Raw genomic sequence first — 23,990 nt, forward strand, 5'->3', positions numbered from 1 at the left:
CATAAGTGGCACTCAGCACAGGACCACTGAAAGCACCTTGAACTCCAGCCTGTGCTTTTCAAGTCACACATGTCCGGACAGAAGGTCACACCACATTCCTTTTGCCCTAATTAAAATGCTCACAGTGGGGCTGGCGCTGTGGCACAGTGGGTTAACGCCCTGGCCTGAAGCGCTGGCCTCCCATATGGGTGCCGGTTCAAGTCCTGGTGTTATAACCTGGGAAAGCAGTAGAAGATGGACCAAGTCCTTGGGCCACTGTACCCACACCCACATGGGAGACCCAGAAGAACCTCCTGGTTCCTGGCTCCTGGTTTCGGATGGGCGCAGCTCCAGCCATTGCAGCCATCTGGGGAGTGAACCAGCAGATGAAGACCTCTCTCTCTGTTTCCACCTCTCTCTGTAACTCTGTCTTTCAAATAAATAAAATAAATCTTTTTTTAAAAAATGCTCACAGTTTACAGCTTAGGCAGCTTTTGTTTCCTATGTAAGGTTTTTTTCTGAATGTAATGTACATGGGGGTCCCAGTCCTCTTAAGAGTACACAGTGGATTTTAGAATCCTGTGGTTGAACCAGCACCATAGCTTATTACCAGAACATGAATACTCTCAACCTGCTGTGCCTTTAGCTCCCTCCCAGTCTCACTGTACTTGGGATTATTTTCCCACATCTCCTAGGACCACATCTTTTCCAACGACCTCAGTAGCACTTGTGTGCTCCTGGAGTTGTCTTGTGTTTGCATGGAGCACATGGCCTGTTTTGTGGACTTGTAGCTCCTGTGTGATAGCACTGATCATGCAGCCTGCCTTGCTTTACAGTTGGATGCATCTCTCCCTGTGCTCATAGGACTGGGTCCTACCTATCTTGATGCCCCCTCAGCTACACACAGCAAGCACTCAAGATGTTTTGTGAGACTTAAGCATCCCGAGCTGTAACAGTTCAAAGGAGAGACTTAGTGGTCTTGGGTCCTGTCTTCTTACCAACCCAGAGCTTCCTAGTTTGCAGTGTCTTCTGCTTCCAAGCTGCGGGACCCTCTGCCTGCTTGGAATTGGCTGTGATGGCTCTAGGTAAAATACCTTGCTCAGTGCTTTCTCAAGCTGCTGGATGTGGACTAGGGCCCTGGTCTCCTGCACCTCTCTCACCACCTGCAACCTCACCAGCTCTTGACACTGTCTACCACCCTACACCAGCTCCACTAGCCACATGTCTTCTGCATGTTTTCTCCCTCTGGTCCAAGGAGGCTGGTAGGCTTCTGTGGAGCATACAAGTGGTGGACCAGCTGCCTCTGTTACTGACCTAGAAAGCTGGCAAGTTAGCTCCTTTCTCTAAAATAACAGTGTTACCTGCTGTAAGAAGTGCTTTCTCTGTGCTCACTGTTCAGAGTACTCCACAGAGTGATGCTGTCATTCTTTTTTTTTTTTTTTTAAATACTTACTCATTTGAAAGGCAGGGTTATAGAGAGGAGAGACAGAGATACCTTCCATCCACTGGTTCACTTCCCAAATGGCCGTAACGACTGGTATTCAGCCAGGCCAGAGCCAGGAGCTTCTTCCAAGTCTCCCATGTGGGTGCATGGTCCCAAGGATGTGGGTGCTCCTCTGTTGCTTTCCCAGGCACATTAGCAGGGAGCTGGATCAGAAGTGGAGCAACCAGGACTTGAACCAATGCCCATATGGGATGATGGTACCACAGGCTGTGGCTTAACCCATTGTGCCACAGCACCAGCTTCTGTTACTCTATTTCTAGCAGCTCCCCAGAACCAGTGCTGTGCTTATTCCTCATTCACAGAAGAAAATGAGGCATGTGTGTCATTTACAGAGATTTAAGTCACTAAGTATTAAATGAGTAATGTATAACAAACAGTCTCAGCATAGTACCTGATTATTTAAATGCTCGAGTAGTTTATTGTTTTCTGAGTATCCCTGACTGCTCTATTCTATGAAATTCTAGCTAATAATGATAAGGATGTTATAGGTAGTTCTGTATTAGAACTAGTCTCTAATGGTCATCAGGTAACCATACCTGAGGTCCTCTGAGAAAATTGAGTCTACCAGAAAGGCAATTCCAACACTCTGTTCCCTGGGCACAGCCTTACTTGCTTTCTCATCTCTCCTTTTCTTTGCTGTTGAGAAGCTCTGTTCTCCTTACTCAAGTTCATCATCACTTTTCCCTGTCCTGTTGAATAAGAATGTGTTCAGGCCCCAGCAGCTACTCTTCAGTCAGTGGAGATGTCCAAGATGCCCCAGAGCAAAACGGTTTACAACCTTTGCTTGGCTCTTCTTCTGCATCTGGCCCTCCTCTTTGTCCTACAAGCCTTCATGTCTTCACCTCCACTCCTCAGTCTCACTGCTGCACTCAGATGGCTTTGGCAAAGACCTAATTGGCTGCCCCTACCTCACCCATTGACACACACATTGCCAAGCATAGTGGAAGCTTTCCCTTGGTTCTCAGGTCACTTCCACCATAATGTATTCATTGCCTCTGCCATATTCGGCACTAAATGATTGCTTAATAAAAAGTTAAAAGCTTTTTCTGAGAAAACTTATATATTGAGATCATGGTTACTAAAGCCTCTGGTTACTGTGATACTTGTGCATCAAATGTTAGGAAATCACTATTTGGTTTCAGTAGAGGAGAATATCTGTTGATCAGCCTGTGAGCTTCGAGGTATGGTCAGGTTTTCAAAGATGATCACGTACATTCCTTAGCTGGCAGATGATAAAAGCATCATAAAATATGTGAAAATTGTGTCTGATTTTTGTCATTGTCAGCCGGTTTTCATTAAGCACCCATAGAGTTTGTGTAGCATATCTACATATAGGTTTTACTGCAAAGAACTAAATGCATTACTGCCTTTACAATTTTTTAAAAGCTTTGTAATAGAAAAATTTTTAAAGATATACAAAGGTAGAGGGAACCATAGAGTGATTTAATCATATTCATAACTAGTTTCTTTTTATTTATTTATTTATTTATTTGACAGGCAGAGTGGACAGTGAGAGAGAGAGACAGAGAGAGAAAGGTCTTCCTTTACCGTTGGTTCACCCTCCAATGGCCACTGCAGCCAGCATGCTGCGGCTGGCACACCGCACTGATCTGAAGCCAGGAGCCAGGTGCTTCTCCTGGTCTCCCATGTGGGTGCAGGGCCCAAGCACTTGGGCCATCCTCCACTGCCTTCCCGGGCCACAGCAGAGAGCTGGCCTGAAAGAGGGGCAACCGGGACAGAATCCAGCGCCCTGACCGGGACTAGAACCCGGTGTGCCAGCGCCGCAGGCGGAGGATTAGCCTAGTGAGCCGCGGTGCCAGCCCTATAACTAGTTAGAACAGTTGTCACTCCGCAGCCAGTCTTGTTTAATCTGTCCCCCTACCCGCAGCCATTCCCTCTCCTGTGAACAAATTACTTTCATGTCATTTGTATATATGTATTTACACATCTTTAAAATGTGTATTCCTTTATTTATTTGAAAGGCAGAGCATCAGAGGAAGAGGGAGAGATAAAGAGAAAGAGAGATCTTCCATCCACTGGTTCACTCCCTAAATGTCTACAACAAACTAGCCCACATTGAAGCCAGGAGCCAAGAACTCCATCTGGGTCTTCACTTGGGTGGGTGACAGGGGTCCAAGTACTTGGGATATCAACTGCTTCATTCCTAGGCACATTAGCAGGGAGCTAGATCAGAAGCAGAGAATCCAATATTGGCATCCCAAATTTGTGGCTTAACCTACTGCACCACAATGCTGGCCCCAGAACAGACTCTTTGTAAAAGCATAATCAACAATTATCACACCCCAAAAGAACATTAATCCTTAATGTCATCAGATATCTAGTAAGAGTTCAAATGTCCACAGTTGTCTTTTTTATTTTTTGTTTTTAAAGATTTTTTTTATTTATTTGAAAGAGTTAGAGAGGTAAAGGTCTTCCATTCTGTTGGTTCATTTGCCAAATGACTGCAACAGCCAAAGCTGAGTTGATCCAAAGCCAGGAGCTGCTTCTTGGTCTCCCACACAGGTGCAGGGACCCAAGTGTCTAGGCCATCTTCCACTGCTTTCCCAGACCATACCAGAGAGCTGGATCGGAAGTGGAGCAGCCGGGACTGGAACTGGCGCCCATGTGGGATGCCAGCACTGCAGGCTGGGGCTTTAATCCACTACACCACAGCACCAGCCCCAGACAGTTGTCTTTTTTCTTAAAAACAATATGTTCAAGATCCAGTAAGACCCATACTTACAGTTAGCTGATAATATCTTTGAAGTCTTTTTGATACATGTTACCTTTCACTTTTTCACCTCCTTAAAATTTAGAGGTTGAAGATGTGGATTTTTTAGTTTTGGTGTCCTGTAGCACTTCCTACAAATTTGGATTTTGCTGATGGAATCCCTGTTGTATTTTTGACTTGCTCTGCTGGCCCCTCTGCTCAACAAGACTTGAGTTCTTTTTGCCTCCAAAAATATTATTGTCTCATAGAAATAAAATTTTTGAAAGGTTGAATATGGAAGAAGTAAATATTGAATTATGTGCCATAAGCAATCAGGATAACACCAATAGAAATAAAGTAAGTAGAGCTGTATGGTATCTTATTTCTATAGTATTAGTGTTGTTGCTGTCATTAAAAACTATGTTAAATACTAACAGAAATTTTCTTTTGGCAGTTTTTTTTTTTCTGTTTAAAACTATGTAGTACTAAATTGGCTCTTCTTTGGTTTGTATCCTATCACTTTAAAGCCCTGTTATTGTATAAAGGTTTATTTCCTGTGTATCTACATGCTACTTCTGTGTCTTCTTTAAAAGCCATATTACTTGTGAATGAGCACCACAGTTGTTAGCAGTGGATGTTGTTCCCAACCTTTAAATAATGCAGTGATGAACAGTCATCTGCATAAATCTTTATACACATCTCAGGATATGTTCTTCAGTTAAATTCTTGAGTGTAACATCATTGAGGAAAAAAGATAAATGCCCACTTTTTCTTTGGATTGGCACATGCATGGTCAATTTGATGTGTCCATTTCTTGAACCTTTCCCAGTGGGGGCCACGATCACTTAACGAATCCCTGCCAGCATCTACACCTTTTGATTTCTTTTGTATGCATTTACCTCTTCCTGTTTTCCTGTCTTAGCAGTCGCCTCTGGCTACCATCATTACATTTGCCTCTGATCCATGGGGCTGCTCATCTTCCCTGCACCAAAAGTTCTAGTAGCCCAATTATTATTTTGCTTAAAAGAATGGCACTGAAGGCCAACCTACATGCCTTGGGGATAAAGTGCATGCATCATATGTATGGATTTATGACATCTGCTATTGCTGTTCAGAACCTAAGTTTGTCCTTTCTGTTTTCTACCCTATATGTTTTAGATCATTGGTGCTACTGGATAAGTGGAAGATCATCGTATATTAATATATGTTCATGATAACTTGGGGGAGAGGGAAACTCATCTGCCAAATTCAGCTGGAACCTGCAAAGCAGATAAATGAAGGGAGTAATTACTCGTATTACCCAACAGTTCGCCTTTCTTAAAAAATAGGAATTGAAATTGGCACCTTAACTATCTGAAGGATGTCAGTTGAGAAATCTAAAGTACTAGGGCTATTCGGAAGTCATAATCAGGATGCTCTGAAATTACAGTACATACTAAAAATACCCCACACAGCGCTTTGCAACATACCATCACTGCTTGGAACCACTCCACCTCTGTGAATTTGAACCCTAAAATGCCAATCACAGCCTCATATCCTTTGCCTCCCTTTATCCCCTTTCTCCTGCTGACCTCTGCTTCTCTCACAATAATTTATGCTTTCAATGCCACTTTTGCTCTTGGTATGTGGGTTCCCTGTGGTTCCATTTGGTCCTGTCACCATAGCTGACTGTTACTATTGCTCTGGGATATTCCCCTCCATCTACCGCCCTCTGTATCCACCTTACTACTCCCCTGAAAGAATCTTCTCCCTCTGCCTTTTCTTTGCAGGGACCTGCAGATGTCTGGGTTGAGAGTGTGAGTCCAGGGCCTGTTGTGATTTGGCCCTAGGCTATTCTTCAGCTCTGTCTTGGGAACATCTTCTCCCTCCTCCTGTAGACCTCATGGCTCCAGACTTCTAAGGTCCTCTGGCACTTCAGCCTATGTTCTGTATGTCTGCCTTGTTCCTGCCATTGTCTCTGCTGAAACGTTGTTCCCTCCTTCTCTGCACTGGGCCAAGCATCTGTTTTTCCTGGACAGCTGTGCTCAGGTATCATCTCCTCTTCAAAGCAGACTTCAGGACTTCTCCTCCCATGTGGTCCCTGATCTTTGGTTCAGGTCCACACACACCCTGTCCTCACATCTCTTTTCCTGTGCTGTGTCTCACTCCCATCCACTTTGATCCATTATCCTTTTCTCTTAGCCTTCCATCACCAGAATCTTGTCAACATTGAAACATGCCAGACTTATGCAATCTTTAAGAAATAACACAGTGACAGGAAGCTCTCTCCTTTGCATGCCTTCTCCTTCAGCTGATGCTTTCTCCAAAGAGGGAGGAGGACTTAGTGTCCTGTGATTCTCCTTCCTCAGGGTTCCATTCCGGTTATTCTGAAATAGTTCTCGAGATTTCTAGAATCTTGTGTGTAGCTAAATCTAAAGGGAATAAGGCTTAGCCTGTCTTTTATGTTGCCTCCTTAGAACATTCTCTTTTGCTTCTGTGACAAGACAACCTCCTGGTTTGTCCTCTTGCCCACTGACTTTCCTTGCACTTTACTGTAAGCCTCTTCTGTCCATTCTCTGAATGGCAGAGTTCTCCTCCCACCTCTCCACACTCCTGTGGTGTTGTGTGTCTCTGCCATAGGCCACCTTGCCCTCCGGTCCTCACCCAACTCTTGAAATACTGGTTCGTTTTCCAGGACCCATTAAATAAGCTGCCATTCAGGGTCTTCACGTTATTGAGTGTTGCTCAACATCAGCAGAAGTCTCTCTGAGTGTTACTCACTGGGATACAACACTTTACCGACAACACCGTTTATTCACAGCAATCTGAAGGGGCTTGATTATCTCATTTTACGGCTAAGGAAACAGAAGCTGAAAAAGGGCCACAGTAGTTCACTTGGCTCTGTAATCACCAGACAAGGGCTCTTCCACAACACAACTGAGTCTGACCTAGCCCTCAGAATAGCCTTTTCCCTATACTGTCAAATTGCAAAAGTAGCAGCCCTCTCAGCCTCCACTCAGTTGCCCACCTGGTCTCTGTAGCCTCACTTCCACTCTTTCCCTTTAGACACTGGCAGCTCCCATTAAGGAAGCCATAACCATTCTTGCCTCATGCTTGCTGCTTCTCCCTTCTGAGATGCACTCCAACTTCTCCAGCCTCCCTGGCACTGGTTCCCATCTTTGCCTCCCTCCACTCTCCGTTTGATTGTCTGTTCTCCAACTTTCATCCCCAAAGCTTGGAAGTATCTTTGCTTTTTGTACATTCCCATTGTACCTAATCAGTACTCATGTGTGGCATTCTCTGCCTTCTATGAGTATTCTGTGGTTTTCAACAATCATAAATACCCTTTTGAGAAGCCTCCCCTAATAGACCACAAGGTCCTTGATGGTAGAACTGTTGACTGGTTAATCTTTGTCTTCTCCAGCATACTTTGGTAATTCATGATAGAGATTTTATTATTTGTAAGTTTGTTCTCACAACTAATTCCCAGAGCCTCTGAGCAGGTAGAGGGACTACACCAGTCTGTTAGGGAAGACGAACTTTCTAGACATGACCACAAGATGGCACAGTGACTGCAGCATGCTGGTATCTGTTGAGAGTGGGCCAAGTCAAAAAGAAAGCAATGTCATCTTGATTGCTGGATACTCAAAGGGAAATCCAAGAAAATTTTAAAATTTAAAGCATTCTGTCAATCCCCAGTCATTGGCAGAGGTAACTCAATAGACAAGGCAACTGCTTTCTTCCACTGCTCCATCTGGCCAGCAGAATGGAAAACTCTCCTCCTTCTTTTTTCTCTTCTTCCTATTAGTTGTGCACTAAATATTTGATTGCTTTCTTTGTATATCCACTGTCCTATTTGTTAGGCATTCAGAAATGGGACATAGAAGGCAGGACCCCTGCATTTCTGTGTTTTTTGCTAAGACCCAACAGAAGACATTGCAAACAGGACCGAGGGTTTCTTTACTGTTTCTTGTTACTTCTAAGATCATCTTTCCCCTTTCCCCAGCATGACTCAATCCATAGTTTTATATAAACTAACCAGGTCTCAGTTCAACATACAAAATGACCATTTGTCATTTTATTATAGTGACTGATTTTCTTTTAGCTGTGATTTATCTGTGGCCTTCACCCCTGCTTCCCAGTATTCCATTAAGTAAGAATTGACTATCCTCTCTTTACAATTAAAGATAGTAACAGTCAGAAAGGTAGAAAAGCATATCCAGTTTCACACAGGTGACTAGATGGGAAAGTACATACTCAAGTCTATATATCATTCATCCCTTTATGATCAATGCCAGTAAGAAATTTAAGGCCAAAAAAAAAAAAAAAAAAGTCCATCATTGTGGCAGATAACCATAGATAGATTTGACATGAACAGCATAAAGATATACCTAGTGTAAATTTAAGTAGTTAAAATTATGTCTAGTGTTTAGAAACATTTCTTGTTACATTTTAACAAGAGCATAAAAATGGTCTACATACAGTCATTTGGAAACATCACATTTCTCACTTTGAAACTCTGCGAAGTGACCGTCCTAAGGCAGCCCTCTTTTGTAGTGTGAGTTGTAGATTACTCATTTTTTTTCCATTGTTGGATCCCCATATTATCCTCCACCAGCCTGGCTCTGCACGATGGGATTCAGTGCTGCACACTTGCCAGCCCTTGCTTCAGCTCCAAGAGAAGGGGTGCAGCAAGTTGATGTGAGGTTCTGTGAACAAGACATTTCTCCTGTCGTAGGATTTGCAGTGTGGGATTTGGGTTACTGTATAGGTCAGTAGAGTAGATTTTTTTCTGAGTGGTCACTGTTTTCTCTGATAGTTAGGAAATGTAATATTTTCACACAGGTTCATTAAAATCTTGTACCAACCAGTTAAGCCACAAGCAGATGTCTGCTCCACCCTTGGATAGTAGGTAATCACATATTACTCAAATTACCATTCAGTTTAACACACAAAATGTTAGCACCACATTGATCAGTTTTATTTTAGCTATGATTTATCTATGACCATGACTAGCCTATGATTTAAGGTATACACGAGAGGATCAAAAGTATCCTACTTCACCAGATGCCACTTTTAATATAAAAAAAAAAAAAAACCCAAAAACTTGTATTTTAAGTCCAAATCAGATCATTTTGGGGAAGCACTTTTTTCTGAGAAACACACTGAGTACTGTAGCTTTGTGTTCAGTATGAACCCTCAGACCACGCTAGAGACTTTACACCTATCACATTGTCTCATGCTTCACAGTACTGTGAAATAAGAATTCTTACCCTACAGAGGAAAACTCTAAAGAAAGTAAATCAGTTGTACAAAGTTACACTGGTGGGCAGGTTTCAAATGCAGTTCTGATTCCCAAAAAGCACAACCTCTGAACTGAGGTAAGGGTCTGTGTTTTGGGGCCATTTCGAAGCTAGAGTTTGTTGTTTATTTTTTATTATTTATTTGAGAGACAGAGCTCGCATCCACTGGCTCACTCCCTAAGTGGCTGGGACCAAAAGCAGGCACTAGGAACTCAATCCAAGTGTCCCACATGGGTGGCAACAACCTAACTACTTGAGTCATCACCACTGGCTCCCAAGTTCTGCTTTCACTGGAAGCTGGAACCAGGAGCCAGAGTGGAAAGTTGGACCCAAGTACTCTGATGTGGGACAAGGGCATCCTAATTGGCATCTTAACCTCTAGGCCAAATGCTTGCCTTTATGTCAGAGTTTTCAAGTAGCTGAGCAAAGGTACTGCCTGAGATTATGGGAAGAACTCTCTGCACTATGTCTCTGTGTCACAGTAGGGAGGAGACCAAGATTGTGGGGACAAATGATGAGTGTTGTTCGGTATAGAGGGGGCTGCCTGAGTGCTTTGACGTACTCAAGCTTCAAAGTAAAAGGATTCCAGGGTTTTGCACTGATGGATTTGAGCCCCTTTTTGTTAATTACCTGTAAGTAAATGCTACAAAGGCCTAAGTGAGTTTGTAATTTAGAAAGGTCAGGTTTCTTTTTAAAAATATTAACCTAAACAGAAATTGAAGGGAGACTCACCACTTAATTCTGTCCCAGAAAGCAGCAAAGGAACATAAAGATCGGTGGTTTTCAGAATAATCTAAAAGTGAAATCAGGTTGGGGGAGGGGAGTGGAATTGGAGAGTGTGTGGCCCAGGTACCTACATTGAGAATGATTTGTAAGCCATCAGAATAATGTAAAAGTTTCAGACCCTGGCAATGTGACTTCATACATCTCCATGCAGTCTCATAGCTCAAGTCTGTTGTACTCATTCTTTGCTCCCAAATAGCAAATCTGAGGTTACCCAGACCCACCTCCCTCTACCTGAAACACCTGCCCATGCATGGCTCTGCTGTTACTTATTTTATTGAGTTAATCAAAGGCAAGCTACCAATTAGCATGGGAATTCTTTCTGTTTAAAGCTGTTACTGATGAATATATTTAAAAGAACTAAACAGAGACTGGATTGAAACACTTCAGTGAGCACTTGGTATTTGATAAATGGAACTTATCAGTGAACTATTTATTATCTGTACATCTCAGTTCCAGTTCAAGTGTATTCCTGGAGCTTTTAAATCATGTAGTATGAGATGCCAGTCCATAGAACAACAGGTGAACTGTGTTGGCTTCCTCCAAGTTTGACAGCTGAGAATGTGGCTCTAAAAACTGACTAGCTCTGTATCCTTCCTAGTAAGGATTGAATGTGATTCACATTCAAGGCAGTATCCCTCCCATCTTGGTTTTTCCTTCCCTCTGAATGAGAAGTAGAGAGTTTAGCCATTTTGAGGTATTTCAGTTCACAGAAAGTTTTCTTTTCATACTTAAGTAAATTCATATTTCTCACTCTCATCAATTTTTTTCAGTGTGAAAACTTAGCCATTTTTTATGTTTGTTACAGCTCTGTTGGTGTATAATTGGTATTCTGTAAACTGAATATGTGTAAAGCATTCCATTGACTTAACTGCAACATACATTTCCATCTTCCTGAAGCCATCCCAAAGCCAACCCAGTGAACATAGCCATCATTCCCAAAAGTTCACTCATGCCCTTGTGTGATTGACCCCACCTTTTCCTACCTTCTGTCCCCAGGTAACTGCTGATGTACTTCCTGCCTTGCTCCTCCTTCACTCTTACCTGTGTCTGTAGGAGTCTTCCACTTAGCACTGGCCATTGCATTTTCTGGGCTCAACTCCCAGACAACCTCGCCAGGAAGAACATGCATCCCCCAGAGTTGTTGAAGAGACCCCTTTACTTGCCCATGATCAAAACCTTCCACTCTGCCCTGCTCTCCATTTGGCCTTGTCCCTCAAGAACGCTTTACTTGTTTTCCCTCTGGTGCCAGTCATAATCCTGAAAGACATCCCAGCTGCCCTCATATCATCCCAAGTGTTGAAATCCTCAAAGGCTAAAATATCTAAACTCTAAAATGAAGTCCAAAATCCTGATGTTAAAATTCTGAAAGTCTAATTTTCTTTTTGGTGTTTTTTGTAGCTATTTCCCTCACTATTTTAAAGTGTATTTTTTTTTTACAATTTGCTGTGATGAGTATTTCATCTTCATAGCATTTTCATGGAGATATAAGTTGTGTAAAGATCTTTAGAGAGTCCTAGTTTGTTATTCATTTTTTGTAAATCTGACTATGGGAAAATGTATTGTCCCACTGATTTTGTGTATAGTTACTGTGCATAGACATAAAAACATGGTGACTTGCTCAGTAAATGAAGAGATGTCCTTTTTGTACTGCACATTTATGTTAAAATTTCTCAAGAGCTTATCGCTTTGGGCAACTGAAAATGTGTTGGTGACTTTTCATAGTTTTTGGTCAGTCCCATCTGAAAGTTCTGGTCATTCCTCATCATGTTTCAAAAGACCACCATTATAAAGCTGGGTGCAGTAACCAGTTGTAGTGGTATGTTTGTCTACTTAATTGTTTCCTTTGTTTCTTATTCCCTTGTGAATACAGTTCATCTGCTCATAATTGTTACATGCAGCTGTCATTAGTATACCAAATGTTATCCTTACAAAATTATTTTGTCACCTATTTTATAGAGAGCCTATATTTAAAATGTTTTTTTGTCTTTTGAAAAATGCCTGCTCAAGACCTTTGCTCATTTTATACTGGATTATTTGTTTTGTTGTTGTTGAGTTTCTTGAGCTCTTTATAGAATCTGGATATTAATCCCTTATCAGTTTCAACGTTTGTAAATATTTTCTCCCATTCTGTCAGTTGCCTCTTCACTTTCTTGAGTATTTCCTTTGCAATGCAGAAGCTTCTCAGTCTGATATAATCCCATTTGTCTATTTTTGCTTTATTTACCTGTGCTTCTGGGGTCTTTTCCAAGAAGTCTTTGCCTGTGCCAGTTCCTTCAAGAGTTTCCCCAATGTTCTCCTCTAGTAATTTGATGGTATCAGGTCATAGATTCAGATCCTTGATCCATTTTGAGTGGATTTTTGTATAAGGTAGGGGTCCTTTTTTTTTTTTTAATTATTTTCTCTAGAATTCTATTTTCAAATCTTTTGGAATTTTAGACATTAGAGATTCTGGTCTTGGGGAATTTCAACGCTCATGATTATGGCATTTGGGATGTGTCTTTCAGGATTATGGCCCGAACTCTTCTCTGCCTCTTTATGCTCCCTGTGTAACACTTTCATTGCCTTTCCCGCCCAGGATCCTGACTTCCCCTTTAACCACTACCCTACCTTCTTTTTTTTTCCTCTCTTTGGATGCAGAGTTTTGTTTTGTTTTGTTTTTTAAAAAACCTCCATTTTTTGGAAGTCCTTTTCTTATCACCCAACTGGTTGTCATTTACATGTTTCTCCCTCTTCCTTCTCTTCCCATTATCTCATTCCATCCCACCCACCCCACACACTTTCTTGCTCAAGTTTGGAGTCTCCATGCCCCAGTGCCAAACAGATGGCAGCAGCTTTATTTTTCTATGCTTCTTGGACCTTTTTCTTCCTCCTCGAAGTCCTGTCTCTGCTGCTCCTCCCTAAATTACTTTGTTGTGTCTTGCAGTGGTGGTCATTAGGTCCCCACATGAGGTAAACAGTCATTGGGGGCCAGTGCCCCGGCTCACTTGACTAATCCTCCACCTGCGGTGCCGGCACCCAGGGTTCTAGTCCCGGTTGGGGCACTGGATTCTGTCCCGGTTGCTCCTCTTCCAGTCCAGCTCTCTGCTGTGGCCCGGGAAGGCAGTGGAGGATGGCCCAAGTGCTTGGGCCCTGCACCCGCCTGGGAGACCAGGATGAAGCACCTGGTTCCTGGCTTCAGATAGGCCGCAGCGTGCCGTCCGTGGCTGCCATTTGGGGCGTAAACTAATGGAAGGAAGACGTTTGTCTCTGTCTCTCTCTCTCTCTCACTGTCTAACTCTTCCTGTCAAAAATAAATAAATAAATAAATAAATAAATAAAAACAGTCATTGGGTTTGAATCTCTCTAGGACATTGGGCTTACAACTGTCTTAGTCTTTCTTCCTTTTGTCTCTTCGTGTTAATATTGTTTTTGTTTGTTTGTTTGTTTTTTTAAACAGGCAGAGTGTACAGTGAGAGAGAGAGAGAGAAAGGTCTTCCATTTGCCGTTGGTTCACCCTCCAATGGCCGCGCTGATCCGGTGGCAGGAGCCAGGTACTTATCCTGGTCTCCCATGGGGTGCAGGGCCCAAGCACTTGGGCCATCCTCCACTGCACTCCCTGGCCACAGCAGAGAGCTGGCCTGGAAGAGGGGCAACCGGGACAGGATCGGTGCCCCGACCGGGACTAGAACCTGGTGTGCCGGCGCCGCAAGGCGGAGGATTAGCCTAGTGAGCCGCGGCGCCAGCCATAATATTGTCAGGCTTGAAGTGGCCTTTCTCCTGGGAAACCTCACTTTGGACCCATCTTTTGTGTCATATCACATTAGCATTCCCTCTCCCCCTCTCCCATCCTGTGTCCCTTAGAATTTGCTTTTATGGGCGCTTTTGATCCTGTCGGTATTTTATGATTACCCGCTTCTTATCATGAGTACTTGAGTGTGAGATGTCCAAGCCACTGGGCCTCTGTGCATTTTCTCATTTGAATCCTTTATAATGTCTAGAAACCACACTGTAGCCAGAAAGTCATCCTGGAGTCCAGACCACCTTCAGATCTGACCCCTGAGTTCTTGGCTGCCATGCCCACCCTCAGCCACACACACACTTTTCCTTCCTTGCTTGCTTCCTTCCTCTCTCTTTTTTTTTTTTTCGCCTTTCCTAATTGTACATCTTTTTCCTTTTCTGACCTTCTTTGATACTTGTTTATACCATATAATATTGTTTCTAACTATTGATTTGTTACTATAAAAATATTTTGAGGGGCTAGTATTATGGTGTAGCAGGTTAAGCCACCACCTGCAATGCCAGCATCCCATATGGGTACCATTTCAAGTCCTGGCTGCTCCACCTCTGAACCAGCTCCCTAATGCACCTGGGAAAGCATCAGAAGATGGCTCAAGTGCTTGGGTTCCTGCACCCACATGGGAAACCCAGATGAAGTTCCAGGCTCCTTGCTTCAGCTTGGCCCAGCCTCAGCCATTGTGACCATTTGAAGAGTGAACCAACATATGGGAGATCTCCATCTCTGCAACTCTGCAACTTTTCTTAAAATTTAAAAAATACTTTAGGCACGTTTTTTACTAAAAACTGTACTTCCTAACAGATAATTTATCTTCATAGAGTGGCAACCATATATGATTGAACCTTGACTCTGGTTTAGGGAAGCAAAGTAGGTGCTTTTCTGTGTAAAACTTACAGCATCCCTTTCCTGTCTTGGTTAACGCTCCTGGAGGTCTGTCTTCATAATCTGTGCAAACAGAAGAGCGCTGAGGATAACCCCGAACACTGAGTGCTTCAGGATACATTTTGGGTTTCTTTGTGTGTTTTGGAAGACTGGCCCCTGGGAATTCACTTGGAAACAAGTAACAGTCACATCATAAAGACTAGCTCAGGAGCTGAGAAATGGTTCCAGCCCTTTTTTCTGCCTCTGTGTTAGGGCGCTCAGCCCCTCAGTCTTCTCCATGGCAGATGGCTCTAGTACCTGGCTGAGAAAAGCACTTGTGGTGTGGGGTTGCTGTCTCAGCTTTTGCTTAGAACATGGTAGATACCACTGAAGGTTTTTCTGAAAACTATGGTACCAAGAAAATAGATGTGTTTTAGAATATAAATAATGAAATTAAGCAGAAACCTTGAGAGTTGGCAGTGCACTTGAAATACTGTTTTACCAAATATAAGTATGAATAATCTAGATAACTGATTCAAGAAGGGTGGAGCAGATATGTAAATCTAGGGGTATTGATTTGTTTGCTTTTCATTGTTTCATGTACTATTGATATTTTATGTGTTTCACATTTGTTTCTAATAAGGTTTATAATAGATTTTTTCAATAACTATAAAGTACAAACTATAAATAAATTATAACGAATAAAATCCAATTTGGTTCCTATGCCATTGACCAGATTGAGCCTGACTTTTGGAATTTCAAACTAACTCTTCTTTTCTTTTTAGGTTGCCTCTTGGTGCTGCCTTGGCTGTATTTGGCACCCAGAATGCTTCATTCTATCACAGTCTGTTAATAAGGTTGCCTTGCTAGAGTTTGGAGCAGGGCCTCAGGTAGGTGGCTTTTATCATTATATGGCATGACTTTCAAAGTGATCATTTACTCCCATTTCTAAATAATGTGAGATATGGTATTACAAGCTTTGAAAAGCATGCCACATAATAAGCATGCCACTTACGGTCGTAAGACCCAACCACCTATATTGCAATCAGCAGGACTTCATTAGTAGTTAGGATCCAGTGGAAGGCTTAGAATACTGGCAAGGAGCAGTGCACCCCACTCTGTACACTAAATGCATAGCTGCTGTAAAGCTTATCTGTTCCCGTTCTCCACATGGCCTTCAGATGAACTCTGAAACTCTTCCTTCTCTCAGTCTTGCTCAGAGTAATAGACTGTTCCATGCTGCCACTCTTTTTCTGTCTGCTAGGAAGGACCTGATTAACTATGGGCAGATGGAGAAGATTCTAGAGTAAGAGGTTTGGTGGGACAAAAGCAATTTGCTAACATTGTTGGGGAAAAGATACACACAAGCATCCCAATTTCCAAGCCTGTAGATGTAGCTCTGTGGCACAGAGCCAAGGTGTAGCAATACTTGGAAATCCAAGCACACATGGATTTGGCACCAGGTAAGTATGTCAGCAGGACCTCAAACACAGGATTGAGGTTTAGAGGCCAGTATCGCCAGCCCTGGGGTGGGGAGACTGGGGGAAAAAAAAGTGGCTGTGCTGACTCAAGCTCTTGAACTGTCCTCTGATGGCAGACAGGCCCCCAACTGGGAAAGGAGTTGGAGTGAGACAAGGCAGGCTTCATCATGCATACGAACAGAGCTTTATAATCAGATTAGAAGTGTGTGTGTGTGTGTGTGTATACATATATATAAATATAAATAACTGGCTAAAATTTGCTAAGAAGCACAACATTCTTTGGAAATGAAACATTAAAATCCCATTAGCATTGAGTTTTTGGTCACCTATTTTAGCTTTTTAAAAAAAAATGTTGTGTGTGTGTTATAGGTTATGGATTTTTTTTCTCTTTCTTCTTCACTGTAGTTTTTACTCTTGTTTTTAATGAAGCTTTTTTTTTCCAGTGGCTGGAAAAAGAAAATTTTAATTACTTTTTTTGAGCCAAACTCCAATTATGCATGTTTTACCCTTTTTGATTCTCCCATATCTGTAATCCAAAATATGCTCTGATATTTTCGTCATCATTCTCACATTTCAATTTTGCATGAAGCACATCTTCTCCAAAGAGTTTAAATTTTACATTGTCCCTTCTCCCTTCCATAGAACTTCATTGGCCATTTCTAAAGGATGAATCCTGATTAGCATAGGTTACATGTGCTGTGGAGCAGAACACCTGAAGGCAGAAATGTTCTGAAAATGCAGGACTACTGAGTGCTCCCTGGGCTTGCCCCTGAGCGGCATGAGCCTGAATCCCCCTAACTTCCGAGGCCCGCAGCAGCAGCAGGGAGTGTTTCTGCAGGGACACAGGAGCAGTGAGACTCCCAGGTGGTTATCTTGCTCCACGAGGCTCCTACTCCGCCAGAACAAACTCACCATATAATTATACAGGATTTGTCTCCTGAACTTGCTTTAAAACCAATTTGAGATTTCAAGGGCCTTGAAACAGGGTTGCTTTGCTTCCTGAAATTCCCTTACAGGGACTGCAGTTCTGTTAAACAAGTAATGATCACATGTCCACTTGGTGCTAGGACACTGCCTGCATGTGGGGATATAAGGGTGAGTGGTGGTCCCCCTGCAGAGGAGATTACTGTCTTGGAAGGAAAGGCAGGTCAGACAAGTCTTCATTTCAAGAAGACCTTGCCAGTCCATATTAGGGATAGAAGTCTCAGAGAAGGAAGGTTTTCAAATCCATTCTCAAACAAGTAGAATTGGCCAAGGAATCTAAATATCAAATCTCTTCTAATAGCTAACAGAGCATGTGGGGTCCTCTGGAGGCCCAGGAGGGAGTGGCAACTTCTGACTTGACAGTTTTGCCTATAACTGATCTTATTTACCTTTAACTATGTGGGAATAAGTGGGAGTGGTTGTTTTAGAATTATTTTAACCTGGGCATAATTTGGGAGGGGCAGATGGATGGTACAAGCAGACCCTTACCTGAAGTGAATTCTGTTTTCATCACATTGTTGAGTCTATGGAAGCTCAGCACTTACTAAACCTCTTTGTGTATGCAACAGCACAAGCCCCTATTTAAAGTGCACATTACCTTGAGATGGCCTGAAACTAATTTCTCTGCATGAGCTTTAATAGTCGAGTAAAAATTTTCTTCCCTTGGCACTTTTCACGTATTGCATCTGATTTCTGCCTTTCTCAATGAATTCATAGTTAGATTCAGTATAGATGCCTGGGAGTTCAAACATGGAATTTGGATTCTTCTCTATTTGTGATTTTAATCACATTAGGCAATTAACCATACCTGAATGGAGGAATGGCCTCCAAATGTTGAGGCTCCTTCAGTGTGAACATGTTTATAGTTAGGAGCAAACATATTTCTAAGACCTGTGGAAGTGGGGTGAGTGGTAATAGCTCATCACAGTTTTGGGATATATATGATTTTCAGATTGAGCTGACCTGTGGACTACTTACTTTATAATAATAAATCACCAATAGCTTGAAAATGTTTTATACAAAAAAACAAACAAGCAAACAAAAAAAACCTGAGGAAGTCATCTAAGAATCAAGTATTGGTTAAGTAATATTACTTTGTATTTGAATATACCTGTGGCTCTTTCTCTCAGACATCATTGCTTCTCTTTTGTACAATTTGCTCGTCTTTCCTATTTGCAAATACTAATTTCCCTATGTGATGAAAGTGAAAATTCCCTAATGAGCCATTCCTTTGTATTTCTTAGCTTTCTTAGTTTAATAAGAATATACAATTACAGGAAACTCCCCTATCAAGAAGTTAAAATTAAATGCTAACTTCTGAGTAATACATCTTTAAGATAGTACTTTTAAAAGAGAAGAAAAACTTTTTAACTTAATATGGTATTTTGTTCCATAAAATAAATAACCAAGGAAAATGTTTCTGAACTGGAAAAACATTTATGTGAATATTCCGTCTCATCAGGTTATCTGTTCATTCTGTCTGGGTACTCTAGAAAAATTAGTGGCCTGAAGCAATATCATAATTGTAGAGATGATAAAAGTGAAGATGATAAAAGTGATGGAATTTCTTGGTTCCACTTTGGAATTCCTTGACTTTTTCCTGTTAGTTCTTTTCTTTCTTTCCTTTCCTTTCCTTTTCTTTCTCTTCCTTTTATTTTCTTTTTTTCTTTTCTTCTTTTCTTTTCCTTCCTTCCTTCCTTCCTTCCTTTCTTTCTCTCTTTCTTTTTCTTTTCGTTCTTTCTTTTTCTTTCTTTAATACACAAGGATCTTCCATCCACTGATTCACTTCTCAAATATTAGCAACAGCCAGAGCTGGGCCAGGCCAAAGCCTGGGACCTAGAACTCCAGCCAGCCCTCCCACGTGCGTGGCAGGAACCAAGTACTTGACCCATCACCCACTACCTCCCAGGGTGCTCATTAGCAGGAAGTGGAGGAGGAGACAGGACTCAGACCAGGCACTCTCATATGAGATGTGGGTGTCCTGAGTGACACCAAAATGTCTGCCCCACCAGTGCTTCTCGAAAACAAATATGTCTACTCTTTTCCTTCACTTTTCTGATAGTTTTTAGTATTTCTGTATTAAATATAAGACCTTTCTGAAGTGCAGGAAGGCTAATTTTTATGGTAAGTTTTCAAAAACATTGTCCTAGAACTATATTTAATGAATTGCTCAAAATAAGTTGAAAATATCAAATACAGGCATTCAAAAAGATCACCCTTGGTTTTTATCAAGTCTACTTAACTCATATAGAAAAATGCTATAATTTTCCGTATCCCCGACATAGAATGAATTCTTCAGGACCCTACTCTAACGCACGGGTTTTAGGCTCAGGCCTTTGCTGTGTCTCCTGCTTCACGGTGAAAATGCAGCTCCTTTCTGCTCTTCTCTGTAGAGAGCAGCTAGCACCCCACCCACTCCCACCCCCAGCAGCTCACCATCCTTCCCGCTTCTTGCCAGCCGCTGATATAAGGCCTCAGGCATGTTCTCACTTTGCAAATCTTTGTTAGGAATGGGGGCCAGATTGATGTTATCCACTTGTTCTAGTTGATTCCTTAGTAATAAGGCCAATCAGAAAAGGCTTATTTTCTGAAGCAAAGTAAGTGTTCCAGACAGCTTTTTGTTACTATCATTGCTATTGTTTTACTCTTAAGACTTTTCAGATTGCTGCTAGGTTTACAAAACTACCTTTCCATATGCATATTCAGTTTGCCAGGGCATCCCATATCCACACTACATTATATTTGGCTGGATTATAGATAAGTATATTGTGCTTTACGTTTGTTGTGTGCTTGAGCAAATCTGTAGGTCATTGTGTTGCTGGTGAACATTTGCCCTGTTTTCTTTTTTTTCTTCAGTCAATACTTATTTCACTTCCATTTATGGGAAACAGCAATGATTAAAACTGCAATGACCCTTGCCCCTGTACTGCCTACAGTTGATTTTTCATTCTCTCATGTTTCATAATTTCAAAATAGTTTTTTATTCTTCACTAATTAGTGATTTTAGAAACCTACAGAAATGTATTGCTGTAAAAATGTCTCAGTTATACAGGATCACTGAAGTTGTTTATAAAAATGTACTAAGTATTCTGTTGTGTTTCCTTCAAAATTGACTGTCTTCAATTATAGTATCTCATTAATAGTTTCTTTCATATTATTCAAAACTCTATCTCGTATGCATAAAAACGTTCCCAACTGGTAAGTTTCCTTTTGCAACCTACTTGTTTATATAAAAAACATGCTTTTAAGTAAATGTTGACATTTTCTGAATTGTTTACTAATGGTATTTTGTGATTAGCATGAGGGAGAATAAAGCTTTGATGTTTGTTGGCATTTGCCCTTAATTAGCAAAATCTGTTTTGACTTTTAAATATGAAAGAATTATTGATGCAGGTAAGTGTTGTAAGAATTCACAATGGTTAGGAAAATGACTGACTGTCAGAACTATGGAATTTAAAATACAGAAAGAGTTTTCATTACAAGCTTGTTCTTTTGCTCACATAGGAATTGGGTTCTGTAGACCCTCTGTTGTATGACTCATTTTTGCTTGCTATTTTTCTGTGTGAGTCACTGTTTCAGAATCAGGTAAAATGTAGGAAGATGAAGCTGTATGTGTGTACTCAGCTACAGGCAATACTCCCTCTAACTGTTCTTTCTATGTATAACAAAGTTGCCCTGGAAAAAAATTCCTGTCCTGTTACAAACAAAAACTGGAAGGGTATTCTGACCTACTGTTCCCATCTTAGAACAATTTGAAATGGGTGTTCATGTTTTCTACGTTGCTTCACGATTCTTCAGACCAAGACAAAGAAGAATTTTCCTCACCTGAAGAGCATAGTAACCAATCTTTGATAAGGTTTTTTTTTTTTAAAGTGGACAATAAAAATATAGGTACAGCTTTTATTGAAGATTTTTAAGAATAGTAGTCCTAATACATTTAAAAAGTTTTTCCTAATTGTATAAATGAGAGCATACAGTTAATTTTAGTTAGGATTACTTGAACTGTATTTTTTTGTGTTACACATCAGATATCCAAATAATTCTAACCAGCTCCCAATTTCTTTTGTTTGGGGAAATAATTAGCAGTCCTTTGAAATTACTTGAAAGCTCATAAGAACTAAAAATAAGTTGATTTTAAGGAAATTATCCATAAATTTGGGACTGTTTATGATAAAAAATTTAAATGATGCTTTATTATTTTATTACATACTGAAAACTATATAACAGGTAATTTATAGACTATTAAAGTATCTCAAAACAAGATACGTAATTTTAGACTGGATTGAAATACTTAGATGCTCAAGTATTTTATAATAAAATGCCATTGAGCAGTAAGTACAAATAAAAATCTTACAAATGTGCATGAGGTATGCAATATGTTGGCTAAAGAAGAAAAAATATGTAACTATTGTTTATTAGTCAAATTTGGTTTTAGATTTTTTTTCTACTCAGATCTATACTATACCAGTTATTATTTTAGTCATTACTTAGATTGTTTAAAATTTACTTTGTAAACTGCCTTTTATGCTTTTTAAGTCTTAAGTTTATTTCCCTTGGGAGATCATTATTTGGCAGCTCTAATAGAGAAAAATAAACACCATCCCTTCTTCTGGTTTTTGATTGTAAGAGTACCTCTGAAGGCTCATGGAAAAGTAGAATGAAAATATTTTTTTTAGTGCAAAAAAAATGAAATTAAAAAAAATTTAAATCCATGCATAGTGTTTTTCAAACTGCACATTTTCCATGAACTTTTTGCAGACCCCTCATGTATACAATTTCAGAAATTTTTTTGCACCAAAACCAAGTTATCTTTTAATTCAAATTTCCCATGAACTTTTCAAAGTACCCTTGTATAATAACAGGATTTACGCACTTGCAAATTGATTTGCTAACCTGCCTCTGTCATAGAACACAGTAGAATAAAAGTGAAATAGGAGTTTGAGGGCACCAGCCCCTCCTTGACCACGCACATGCTATCGAGTTGTTCAGCGTCTGTGGCTTCACCTTAGAGTGGCAGTGATGATAAATGCACCCACCTCTGGAGTCAGTGAATTTCAGGGAGGCAATAATGAAAACACTCTACACTTGTAAGGTATTTATATTGTTAAAATAACACCATAACACAGAATGGTCTTTCATATTCTTAATTACCCTACCAAAAACTCAGTATATGTGCCCTGGGCAAGTAAGTATTTACAAAGTTAATTTTATTATTTTGCAATTTTGATGTGCAGAATTCAGTTCTTCCATTTATGCATGTCCTATGCTTTACAAAAGAATTGAGCTTTTGCTTTAACTTTTAAAATATCTTTTATTGGTCTAAATTTTTATTTTTTCTTGTCTTTTAAACTATGAGAATAATGCCGCTTTCAAATATATCCATGGTATAATTGTAATGATGCTTGAATGTCCTCAATTAAATATTTCAGTTACTATACATCATCAAATTTTTAAACTGTGAAAATTTTGTTTCAGGGGAAATTATTAGATTTGTATTTAGGACTTTAAGATTATTTTTATTTAACCTGTCATTGACAAATACTTTTGTTATATGTTTTAAAACTATTTGATTTATACATATATCCCCCCAAATTCTTGGAATCATTAGTCCTGAATGTTCATCTTAAAAATACTTAGTTTACTAATCTCTCATGCCTTGTACTCTCCAATAGATGGTTCTAAATTTTTCTGTCTTTTGACCACAGTTCTTTTCATGTTTACTTGTATAATCAAGAATTATTAACAGATCTTTTTCTATAAGTGTTCTCAGTCTACTCAAGATCATGCTAAGAGGCATTTTTAAGCTATTTTAATATATTTTCAACAGTGATCTCCAAAAACCAATAAACCAAATGATGCTTCCTTCCTAACACCTTTTTCTCTTGTATCAAACCTGTATTTAATCTCCTTTGCATGTTTTTGAAATCTAAAGAGCACAACGCTATTGCTACATTTCAACAATCCTTGCAGCATTCTGAATAATAAATTGGCAGGTATTGCAGGTAACGATTTAGCTCTGAGAAGCCCCTGTTGCACTAGTGTGCACAGCGTGGGCGTGAGTGTTTTCATCAGGAGTCTTGTCTTTGGTGTGGTTCCAGATACGCTCTCCAAGACAGAACTGAGTTTGTCTTTTCCATGGTAGTATTAAACTTAATGAATTTTTGTTCAGTTTGGTTACCTTCAGTAACCCTACTATCCATTTCTCTCCATATGCACGTTAAGTTTTTGAAAACACATTAAATTGAATTTGGGAAACGTGGGGAGTCATTCAGCATCACAAATTGCCATTTATCTAGGTAATACTATTTTACCTTTTATTTCTGCATTTATTTGGTCATGTAAATGTGCTTAGAACTAATAAAAATTTGCAAACAGTGAAAATGCATGACTCATCAGCAGAGAATGGAATGTACGCATGTGCCTTAAAGTTGCAATTCTCTTGCGCTTTTTTTCCCATCATTTATGCACTGGTTCCATTTAGAGTATAGTCTATTCTCTTTTTTCCACCTTAGATTGGCCAAAATGGGAAGGATTGGATTCCACTCTCTTCCACGAAGAGTTAATGGGACTGGCTAAGATCAAAATCTGAGTCTTTTTCCATCGGCAGTCAGGTATGCATTGAACAAAA

At 40.4% G+C, this 23,990-nt stretch overlaps 1 protein-coding gene across 3 annotated transcripts in view; it reads left to right on the top strand.

The window, feature by feature from the left end:
• Positions 1-23,990, top strand: part of PLAG1 (PLAG1 zinc finger) — a 45,003-nt gene that overhangs the window by 16,172 nt on the left and 4,841 nt on the right. For 2 of the 3 annotated variants that reach the window (XM_062189578.1, XM_062189580.1), the window contains exons 2-3: positions 15,683-15,787; positions 23,875-23,973. The gene's annotated coding sequence lies outside the window, so the exon portion shown is untranslated. The remainder of the gene's footprint in view (positions 1-15,682; positions 15,788-23,874; positions 23,974-23,990) is intronic. The other variant, XM_062189579.1, reaches the window with a different exon arrangement.

Source organism: Lepus europaeus, chromosome 4 (assembly GCF_033115175.1).
Source record: "Lepus europaeus isolate LE1 chromosome 4, mLepTim1.pri, whole genome shotgun sequence".
Taxonomy (NCBI): domain Eukaryota; kingdom Metazoa; phylum Chordata; class Mammalia; order Lagomorpha; family Leporidae; genus Lepus; species Lepus europaeus.